Here is a 10,000-nt window from a genome sequence, read left to right on the forward strand (position 1 = left end):
CGTCAGCCCCTCGAGTATTTACTAAAGTAATGAAGCCCGTGATTGGTAAGGGTCGATCTCAGGGCATACGATCAGTGATCTACCCAGACGATATGGCTGTGCTCAGCCGTTCCATTGATCAGTCGAACCTGGATAGTCAGTTTGTTATCAAAACCTAACAGTCGGTGGGGTTTTTAATCAACTGGGAAAAACCTGTTCTGAAACTGTGTCAGCAGATCCAGTTTCTGGGCTTCACAATTGACTCGTCAAGTATGACGGTCTCTTTGTCACAGGAAAAACTGGATAAGCTAATTGAAATGGCTTCGGCCACTTTACACCACTCTAAACGATCTGTTCGGGAAGTGGCTGAGGTCATTGGATTGATTGTATCTTTATTCCCAGCCATAAAATTGGCGAGATTACACTATCGGCATTTGGAATTTTCTAAAATCAATGCACTGAAAGAAAATTTGAATGATTTCGATGCGGCATGCTCGTTGTCCCAGGAGGCTAAAGATGAGCTCGAGTGGTTTTCAACTAGGTGTCATTTGTACAATGGCACATCAATTAAGAAGTGTTTGTCACTCATGGTGTTGACTACAGATGTGTCTCAATCAGGTTGGGGTGTGACGTTTGAAAATTAATTGACGAATGGCGAGTGGTCGATGGAAGAAAAGAAACAACACATCAATTGGCTGGAACTGCAAACGGTTCTGTTAGGGTTTCAAAGTTTTCTCTCCTCGTCATGCGGAGGGAATGTAATCAAAGTGTTTTGTGACAACTCAACTGCGGTTGCCTATGTCAACAACATGGGGGGGGGGGGGAAATAGTGTCCCTGAATTGCATAGCTTATTAAATTTGGGAACTGTGCTTGTCGTTTGACTGATCTATTGAAGCCTTTCACATTCCTGGAGTTGAGAATGTATGCGCGGATAGGTTATCACACAAGCACGAAAGCAGCCGCGAATGGAAACTCCATCCTACGGTCTTTAAGTGGATAGCTGAACGTTATTTTGCTCCAGACATTGATTTATTTGTGTCACGTTTAAATTATCAAGTGGGCCGCTATCTTTCGTGGAAACCAGACCCATGTGCATGGGCGGTGGACGCATTTTCGGTAGTTTGGTCTTGCTTGAAACCTTATTTGTTTCCTCCTTTCAGCCTGCTCGGCAAAGTGTTGCAGAAACTGAAAGTGGAGGAAGTCCCAAGCGCGGTTGTGATAATTCCAGATTGGCCGATGGCCCACTGGTTTCCTCTAATATTGGAGATGGTAATCAACCGACCACTTCTGTTACCCCAGTGACAGACGCTGCTGCATCCACCTAGAAACCTGGAATTTATCAGGAGTCGATTGGAAGGGGAAGGAATTTCTTCAAGGGCAGCCACATACATCTTGGAGTCGTGGAGAGCCGGCACCAGGAAGCAGTACTCGATGGTGTGGTCATGCTTTATTGGCTGGTGTAAGCAAAGGACGAGAGATTCTGTACAAGCGACTGTAGGGACGCTGTGTGACTTCTTGTCTGATCAGTTTGGCGAAGGCAAATCGTACAGCACAGTGAACTCTTACCGTTCAGCTCTGTCGGGCATGTTGGTTCCAGTAAACGGACGACCTATTGAACACCCACTGATAGTTCGACTGCTGAAGGGCATGTTCAACGTGCGCCCCTCAGTTCCGAGGTATAATGGCACTAGGAATGTGAACATTGTGTTGAAGTTTTTGGAGAAGTGGCATCCGTTGGAAACACTAGAGATGAAGCATCTATCGTTCAAAACTGTGGCTCTTGTTGGTCTGGTCTCAGCTCAGAGAAGTCAGGCTCTGGCAGCGCTGACGTTAAAGGATATGTCAGTGGCGGGGGATGGAACGAGATTCTGTGTGTCAAGTCTGTTGAAAACATCTCGACCAGGAAAGAGCTCAACATCAATCATGATACCAAAGAACACCTCGAATGGTAGGTGTCCACACACTACTCTCCAGATGTATGTTAGCCGATCGGAGTCAGTAAGGAATTCCATCGGTACAGGTTCAATCTTCATCTCGCTGTGTTCACCATTCAAAACCGTGATGACCTGGAAACTAGTGGCGAAAATGTGCATAATGAATCCCTGGTGCTACGCATTATACTTGGAGAATCATAATTATCCTGCGGGGAAGCTACCTTTGTCAAATTCTTTATTATCAGTGCTTACAAGCAGGTGAATGTCAACAGGAGAATCGCAAAAAATGCACAGATTGCACAAAGTACAAGCTGGAGACAAGGCTAAGAGAGCCCAAATTGATCACTTGCTTAAACTCCATCTGGATTTAGTCTGGGAAGGAAGATTAAATCACATTGTATTTAATAAAAGGAAGCAGAAAGATTTTATTAATTTTTACAGAATTTGGGATTAGAGTAATATTTTAGTGAAACTTGATATGGCAGGGTTTGTATGGGTCATGGAAAACTTGGAAAGTCGTGGAATTTAAACATTTCAGTTTCCAGGCCTGGAAAGTCATGGAATTTAATTGTTGGTCATGGAAAGCAGTTAGTGGTGTCATCTCAGACTGACTGATGCCACTCACAAGCTTGACCTTGACATAAATCACTACCGTTTAATAAATAATTATTAACATCACCACTTGTACTTTTACTGGGAAAATATTCCAAGCTGCAGCTGTTTTGCTTGCCATGACGAGAAGGAAAAAAGGTTGGTGAATACAATTGCAGGGAAAGTCACCAATATGTCGATCAGGGTTTGGCAGTCATTTGCTAAGCCATAATGTGATGCACACAGAATCTGACCTTTGTATTATTTTTGCTCTTGAATTATATTACATTTTTGCTGCATGAAACTGTAATTATTTGTAAAGAAAATAGCAATGTGAAGTCTTAGTAATTACACCTCTAAGCAAGAAAGACGAGTGTACTATCTTCACTGCTACAAAGCAAGAAAATTCCCTTTCAAATGCATGGCCAACATTACTGATGGGATGGATCAGCACACAACAAACATTCCAAGTGTACGACGGCTTAGCAAGGCAATGTCCGCTCTTACAACTGTGGGAACACACCTTGTTGGTGCCATTATTCACAGTGGGCAGTCACAGAGTGGGAAAGAAATATTTGGGTCATTTGACTACTACCAATTTCCCCATGACTCCAATCTGACCATGACAGTTCTTTTGGATGTTCTTGTGATATGGGCTGCAGACTTTGACCTAACTCCTGTACTATATCTACAGTTTGACAACTGTGTTAGAGAAAACAAGAACCAGTTCATGTTTGCTCTGCTAGCGCTTGTTGTTGAAGAGGGGATTTTTGAGAAGGCTTGTGGAGCTTAGAACTTGCACAGAGTAGACTCTTCAACCATTTCATGATAATCTTATTTTTTAAAAGTGCTGTAATAAGCTAAGTTGCCCGCTAGCAGAGTTGACCTTTTCCTTTGTGGTTTTGACATGGGCAAGAGGAGAAAAGAGTAACATCTTTTTTTCGTGATATTAAATCCAAAGCAGTCTCATGACATTGTGTATTTTATCGCCATGTACAAAGAAATAACACAAAGAGTTCCTCAATCAACAGAGTGACTACTGTAATAAGAACTGTGAATTGTTTGTTAGTTAACTGCAGATCAGAGTAAACGTTCTCCCAGTGGGCCATACTCACGAAGATATTGATGCTTTTTTCGGTGTTTATTCGAAGTACTTGGATAAGCTGGATGTTTATACAGTTCCACGTAATAAATAATGGCAAGAGATATCATAACATTACATGTAGGTTAGTGCTTTTGCTAATTTTTGTTTTATTATTTGTCTTAATGTGCCAGTGTTTCAGGTTAATGTAGCCATAGTTAAGCTGAGAAAAAGGTTGAAACTGATGCCACTCATTTGTATTCATTTATATTTGCCTTCATAATGGAATGGGAATTTAAGAGGGGCATCTATCTGCCAGCACACTCTTATTTCAAAAGTAGAGGGTGTATAAGATAGGGAGGGCATATCAAGAGAAACTTACAAGTTATACTGTGCATGTGTTTCTAAATCTCATCAACGTGACTTCTCCCCATTATACAGAATTACTCAAGGCACTGGAAGATTGCATGAAGCATCCCACTGCCAAGCCGTTTATGCTGCAGATTGTCTAAACATAAAGTCATGGATTTCAGATCATGCAGAGGAACTACATGAGCACACGGTTGCAAAGTGCTTTAAATTTGAGTTAAACGATGAAGGGAAAGCTACAATGCACTACAGAAACTGGAGCCATGAGTAGTGGCAAGGGCCAATTGTTGTCCTCAAGGTGTGCACATCATTTTTTGTGTCCTTCCATTGTTTTTCTTCTCTTCACTGTTGTTGGGACAAAAAAAGAGTCTGTCTAGAGCTTCAAACTTTTGACTAAAATCAATTTGAGAAATCTAACTGGATTAAAGACGAAAACTGAAATTTGGGAGTGAATGCTTTGTGCTTTTTATGCAAGACAATATAAAATGGTGAAATTGTGTGGTACAGGAAGAAAATTCTTCTCTGAAATTATTTTTGCACTTGTTTGGATAAGGAGGATGTAAAACCTGCAACCATCAATCGGTGACAAAATTAGTTGAGACATTTGCCAACAGAGCACACCTGGCAACAACACATTCATTGTTTGCAAAGGAAACGTGTCCAGAAAGTACGTTTCCGGGATACCCCTCCCTACCCCACCCTAATCAATGTTGTACCGCTGTCGACAAGGCTCGTAGAAAACAGAAAAACACAACATTGTCCCGGGGGTGCGGGGGAGGGGGCCATTTCCGCCGACGAGCTTGAAATCGACTCTAAAGGATAAGAGTGTCTCAACAATTTTGACGCCGATTGTCTGTATGAAAAAACTTTGTATGAAGTGTAATGACGACTTCTGATAAGCGTTTTTTTGCATTAATATATCAAATATACTCATTTCAATAGCGTTTATGCGTTGTCATGTCATATAGGAATCAGAACATATATAAATCACCTTTTTCTTTATTACGATGATGATTGCAGACATTTCAGTGTCGAACATGGTTTTAACACAGAACATTTCTAACGAGATAAGGGCATGTATACGCTTGCCATCTATTTGCGAAGGGCGGAAAGTGAATGATATTGTCAGGGAAAGTGATATCTCACGGGCTTTGATGTACTGCATTCTAAAAAAAGAAAAAGTTTAACGCAAGTAATCACTGCCGAGAACGTCAATTACAACGGCTAAAATGTGGATGTCGAACGCGCAGCGAAGTTAACTTCACGCCACAAACGCTTATTATTGAGAGAAAGGACATCGCACTAAATAATGGCAATTTTAAGACGATTTGTGCAGTGTTTTGGATTTGACATACCTTGAAATAAAGTGATACTTTCGGAAGATTGCGTGACGTTTAGCATTCCCTTTTGAAATTCACCATACATAATTCCATTTCAACTTGTTACAAGGAATATGACCCATAAAAAAGAGGGAAATATAAATAGCAAAGACAGTTTATAACTCCTGGGACAAAAAGAGAGCAGCAAACAGTGCTGTACTCTGATTTTAGGAACTCCACGGAGGAGTGGCCACAAGTAACCACGAGTAACCTCAAGTAACCATAATTAACAAGTAGAATAATTACATTATCTTTTTATAATAATCTTGTGGTTACTCGTGGTTACTCGTGGTAAATGAGAAAATATTGTTTCTTTACTCCCAAAATCATTCATTTTCCACCAAAACCAGCTCTGCAAAGCATCTGCAACAAGGTGGAAAGTCTTTTTGCACCGACGTAGCAATTTGAGCATGGAAAGTAAATGTGTTCCCTGGCTGTAACAGCCACCATGTCTGTTTCGCGTTCATCTGCAACACCACTTCGACCAAGAAAATCGGTTTCTTCTGATCAATTGGAGTTAGAGGCATAACCCTTTAACAAATCCATGCTTTAACGCCACTGACAAATAGCGTATTAAAGAAGGCAAAAGTGGACAGGTCCTTTGCACTTACATCACAATCTTAGCTTCGCACAGGACAACGCATTTTTCACACTTGAAAACGAGAATAATAAACTATCCGCAATTTTTTAGACCTGTAAAAAGTCTTTCACTCATGTGGTCATATTGACGGACAGACTGGACTATAGGTGCCCGTATAAAGGGTATAAAGGAAGTTTTCTGAAACAGACAATCGGCGACAAAATTAGTTGAGACATTTGCCAACAGAGCACACTGGCAACGACACATTCATTGTTTGCAAAGGAAACTTGTCCAGAAAGTACGTTTCCGGGATACCCCTCCCTCCCCCACCCTAATCAATGTTGTACCGCTGTCGACAAGGCTCGTAGAAAACAGAATAACACAACATTGTCCCGGGGGTGCGGGGGAGGGGGTCATTTGCGCCGACGAGCTTGAAATTGACTCTAAAGGATAAGAGTGTCTCAACAATTTTGACGCCGATTGTCTGTATGAAAAAACTTTGTATGAAGTGTAATGACGACTTCTGATTTGCCATAATGCTTCGGGAACTGCTATGCCTCCATTTGTACTGACAAACTGTATGTAACATTTTACTGTGTTATTCACTCTTAATCAATTAATATGTATTGTTGTTTGAATAAATGTTACATGTATTTTAACTGACTGAATGTCATATTGCTTATTCTTTACATACTGTAGTGTTTGATGTCCAAGTTGTCATAACATTCATTTTTGCTACAGTAGAGTGCCAACAAGTCCAGTCAACGATAAGGTACAGCTATATATACATGTATTAGAATTAGATGGTTTTATAATCCCAAAATGAACAGTTTTGCACATTGGGCAGTAACAGAATTTCACTTATGCACACCAAACAATTCAGAACTGACTTGTACTGTCGACGGACCGCTTGATTGGAAAACATTCGTAGTGAGTCAGACAATTACGTGTAGTGACCAAGTTAAGGTTTAATTTTATCTTTAAAGTGATGTTATTTTATCTTTACATTGTATGCAGGAGTAATAGAGAAATAAGACAGAGACAAGATGAGGCATACCAAGAAAGCCTTGCCATAGACAGAGAAAGGGTAAGATACACAGCATCTTAAATTATGAGTTCCTGAACTGTGAAGCTTTGAGGTGCCCAGCAGGCCATGGGCACCTTTAGCAAAACAAATTGCAAGACAACGACAACTGAGCTTCATCAAAAACTAATATAAGCTGAGGGACCACAAGAATAAAGTCTACAAATGGACAGTTATTTATAAGAACGTATAACTGGACTTGAAATGGTTTTTACAATACTTCCTAACTCAAAGATGACTATGGCACATATTATGGAAAGTTCCATGTATTTGTAATAAATTATAACGCTAGACTTCATTCGGTATTGACAATACTCCTTGGTGCAAAGATGACGATGGTACATCAAGATTCAAACAATTTATTACTTTCGTTCTTACCAGGATCATCGGAGGTTAGTGGAGGAGGAAACAATGGAAAGACGCAGAGTAGCAGCTGAGGTAATACATCACAGTATAAAGGACAAATTGTTATTCTGTAGGAAAAAATATATTGTTCTATCTGAGGCCACCTTTAGTACACAAGGACTCATAAATGGAAATCAAATTTCTCCAAACAGGATCAGTGTAGTCTATGAACTTCCCATTACTAAATGTACAAATCCTTTAAAAGTGAGCTACAGAACAAACATTTTGTATTCTGCTGATATGATTAAAATGTAGATGTGATGTTACATTTCAAGAAATGCTGTTCATATTGGGGCTTTATTGTTTAAAATAACTTATCAGACTCTTCAATATCATATTTAAAGGCTAATCAACATGAAATAAGGGAAGCCCTAAACCAGCTGCAAGAAGAGCCGTTACAGAATGTTGACACAGTCCGCGTTAGAATTAGAGGACCCCAAGGAAGGACAGTTCAAAGAACATTCTTTACCACAGACACCACCGAGGTACGTGGAATATCATTATTCACATAAAATCTACATTTCTAATCTCAGTGAAATTTGAGAGTAGTTCTTGGGAGTTATCATTGCTTCACTTTAACTAACCACTTTTTAAATAAGAAGAATAGGAATCGAACATAAATTGGAAATAATCACTCTTTCTGAAATTTCGCTTCTTTTTTGGGCAATAGTGAATAATGGCTCCCATATTCGGCTGTCGGTAACCTGTCGGCCAACTGTAGGCCAACAGGCTACTGACACATTACCGCCACATTACCAACAGTCAGCCGACACTGATGAGTAGTCCAAAATTGACTGTAAATAGAGTCAAAAACAGTAAATAGAAATCTGTCGATCGTATTGTTCTTACCTATCTGTCTGATCCTCTTTAGACGGTAAAATGGTTTTTTTTTTAACTCCATCTCCTAATAGTAGTAATTTAGTACACAACATAGGCTTGGGGCAACAAATACGCAGCCAAAAGTAGATTTCCAATCGCCCTATCATGCTTTGCGAAACTATAGTTAACAATACGTCACGTATGTCTGATTAAAAATTTCAAAATGGCAGATAAATGAATTGGTAAACAGTGTGAGCAAGTATCGCTAGCCAACGCTAAAACAGTGGACAAAAGCCATATTAGTAGTATAAGTGCTGCTCAAGGTATCGTTGTGAACTGCCTTTAACTCTTTTCGCGTAGTTTAGAAGCAAAAGAAAAGTAAATGCTTACAAACATTTTACAAAAATTTGGTTTATCAACGGAGTTGATAATGTAAATTGACCACCGTACAGAGATTCTAGCTTTTAGAATCTCTGTAGAATCTGTAGAATCTCTGCTAGAATCTCTTCTAGCTTTTAGAATCTCTGTACGGTGGTCAATTTACATTATCAACTCCGTTGATAAACCAAATTTTTGTATACAACTTCCCCACCGACGCAGCACCACAGTTTCTTTAGAAACTACCCCTTCTTACAAACATTTTAGTTTGCCCCGCCGACAGGTTACGGACGCGTTACCGACAGGTCACTGACTGTGGGCCGATTTTACAAAAATTTGGTTTATCAACGGAGTTGATAATGTAAATTGACCACCGTACAGAGATTCTAGCTTTTAGAATCTCTGTAGAATCTGTAGAATCTCTGCTAGAATCTCTTCTAGCTTTTAGAATCTCTGTACGGTGGTCAATTTACATTATCAACTCCGTTGATAAACCAAATTTTTGTATACAACTTCCCCACCGACGCAGCACCACAGTTTCTTTAGAAACTACCCCTTCTTACAAACATTTTAGTTTGCCCCGCCGACAGGTTACGGACGCGTTACCGACAGGTCACTGACTGTGGGCCGACAGTCGGCCAACACTTTGGCCTCAAATATAACACAAACTGTTGGCCGACTGTCGGCCAACAGTTGGCAAACAGTCGGCCGACAGTAAGATTTGGGAATTATTCTTCACTATTACCCTTTTTTGTACAGGGTTTGAAAGTGTACGAACAAAATAAACTGCGTTGTCTTAAGACTGACAGAAAGATACAATATTTAAGAAGTATTGAGTAGAATGCCGAATGTTAAATAAACTTGAACTATTCCCTTGAATAAGCTAAGTATAACAAGCTAGATGTTTTAGCTCGAAAAGAAAAACCAAATTTTTTAAGTGTTGTTCAATTCTCAATATTCTTTCCATATTCAAAATGGTACCAAAATTTGCAGATGAAACGGTTTATAATTTCTAAGGGAAATTATTCCTCCAAAAATATGTTAGTCACCTTAGAGGGTGCTAGTGGTGTTAATGTCTTGAAACTCTGAAATGTGTTGTAATTTTCAGGTACAGCCCTAGCAAATTGTGAGATTGACTCCCCTTTGTTTATCAATTTATTTTTTCAGGTACTCTTCCTTGCAGCCTTTGCTTTGCTGGCCTTACCAAGCCAACATTTCAGACAACTACATGTATTATAATAGAAAACAACGGCCTATCATTATCAGAATTATTGCAGGGAGACACTACACTGTGAGTTAAAATGACAGACGAAGAGTGAACGTGTGGTGAATTTCAAATGCACCAAACATCCACTATTTATCTGTCTGCTATTTCAACTTTGTGGGGCACCCACTGACAG

At 39.8% G+C, this 10,000-nt stretch overlaps 1 pseudogene; it reads left to right on the forward strand.

Annotated features, from left to right (window-relative positions):
• Positions 1-10,000, forward strand: part of LOC138020892 (uncharacterized) — a 17,167-nt pseudogene that overhangs the window by 3,963 nt on the left and 3,204 nt on the right.

This window comes from Montipora capricornis, chromosome 10, assembly GCF_036669925.1.
Source record: "Montipora capricornis isolate CH-2021 chromosome 10, ASM3666992v2, whole genome shotgun sequence".
NCBI lineage: Eukaryota > Metazoa > Cnidaria > Anthozoa > Scleractinia > Acroporidae > Montipora > Montipora capricornis.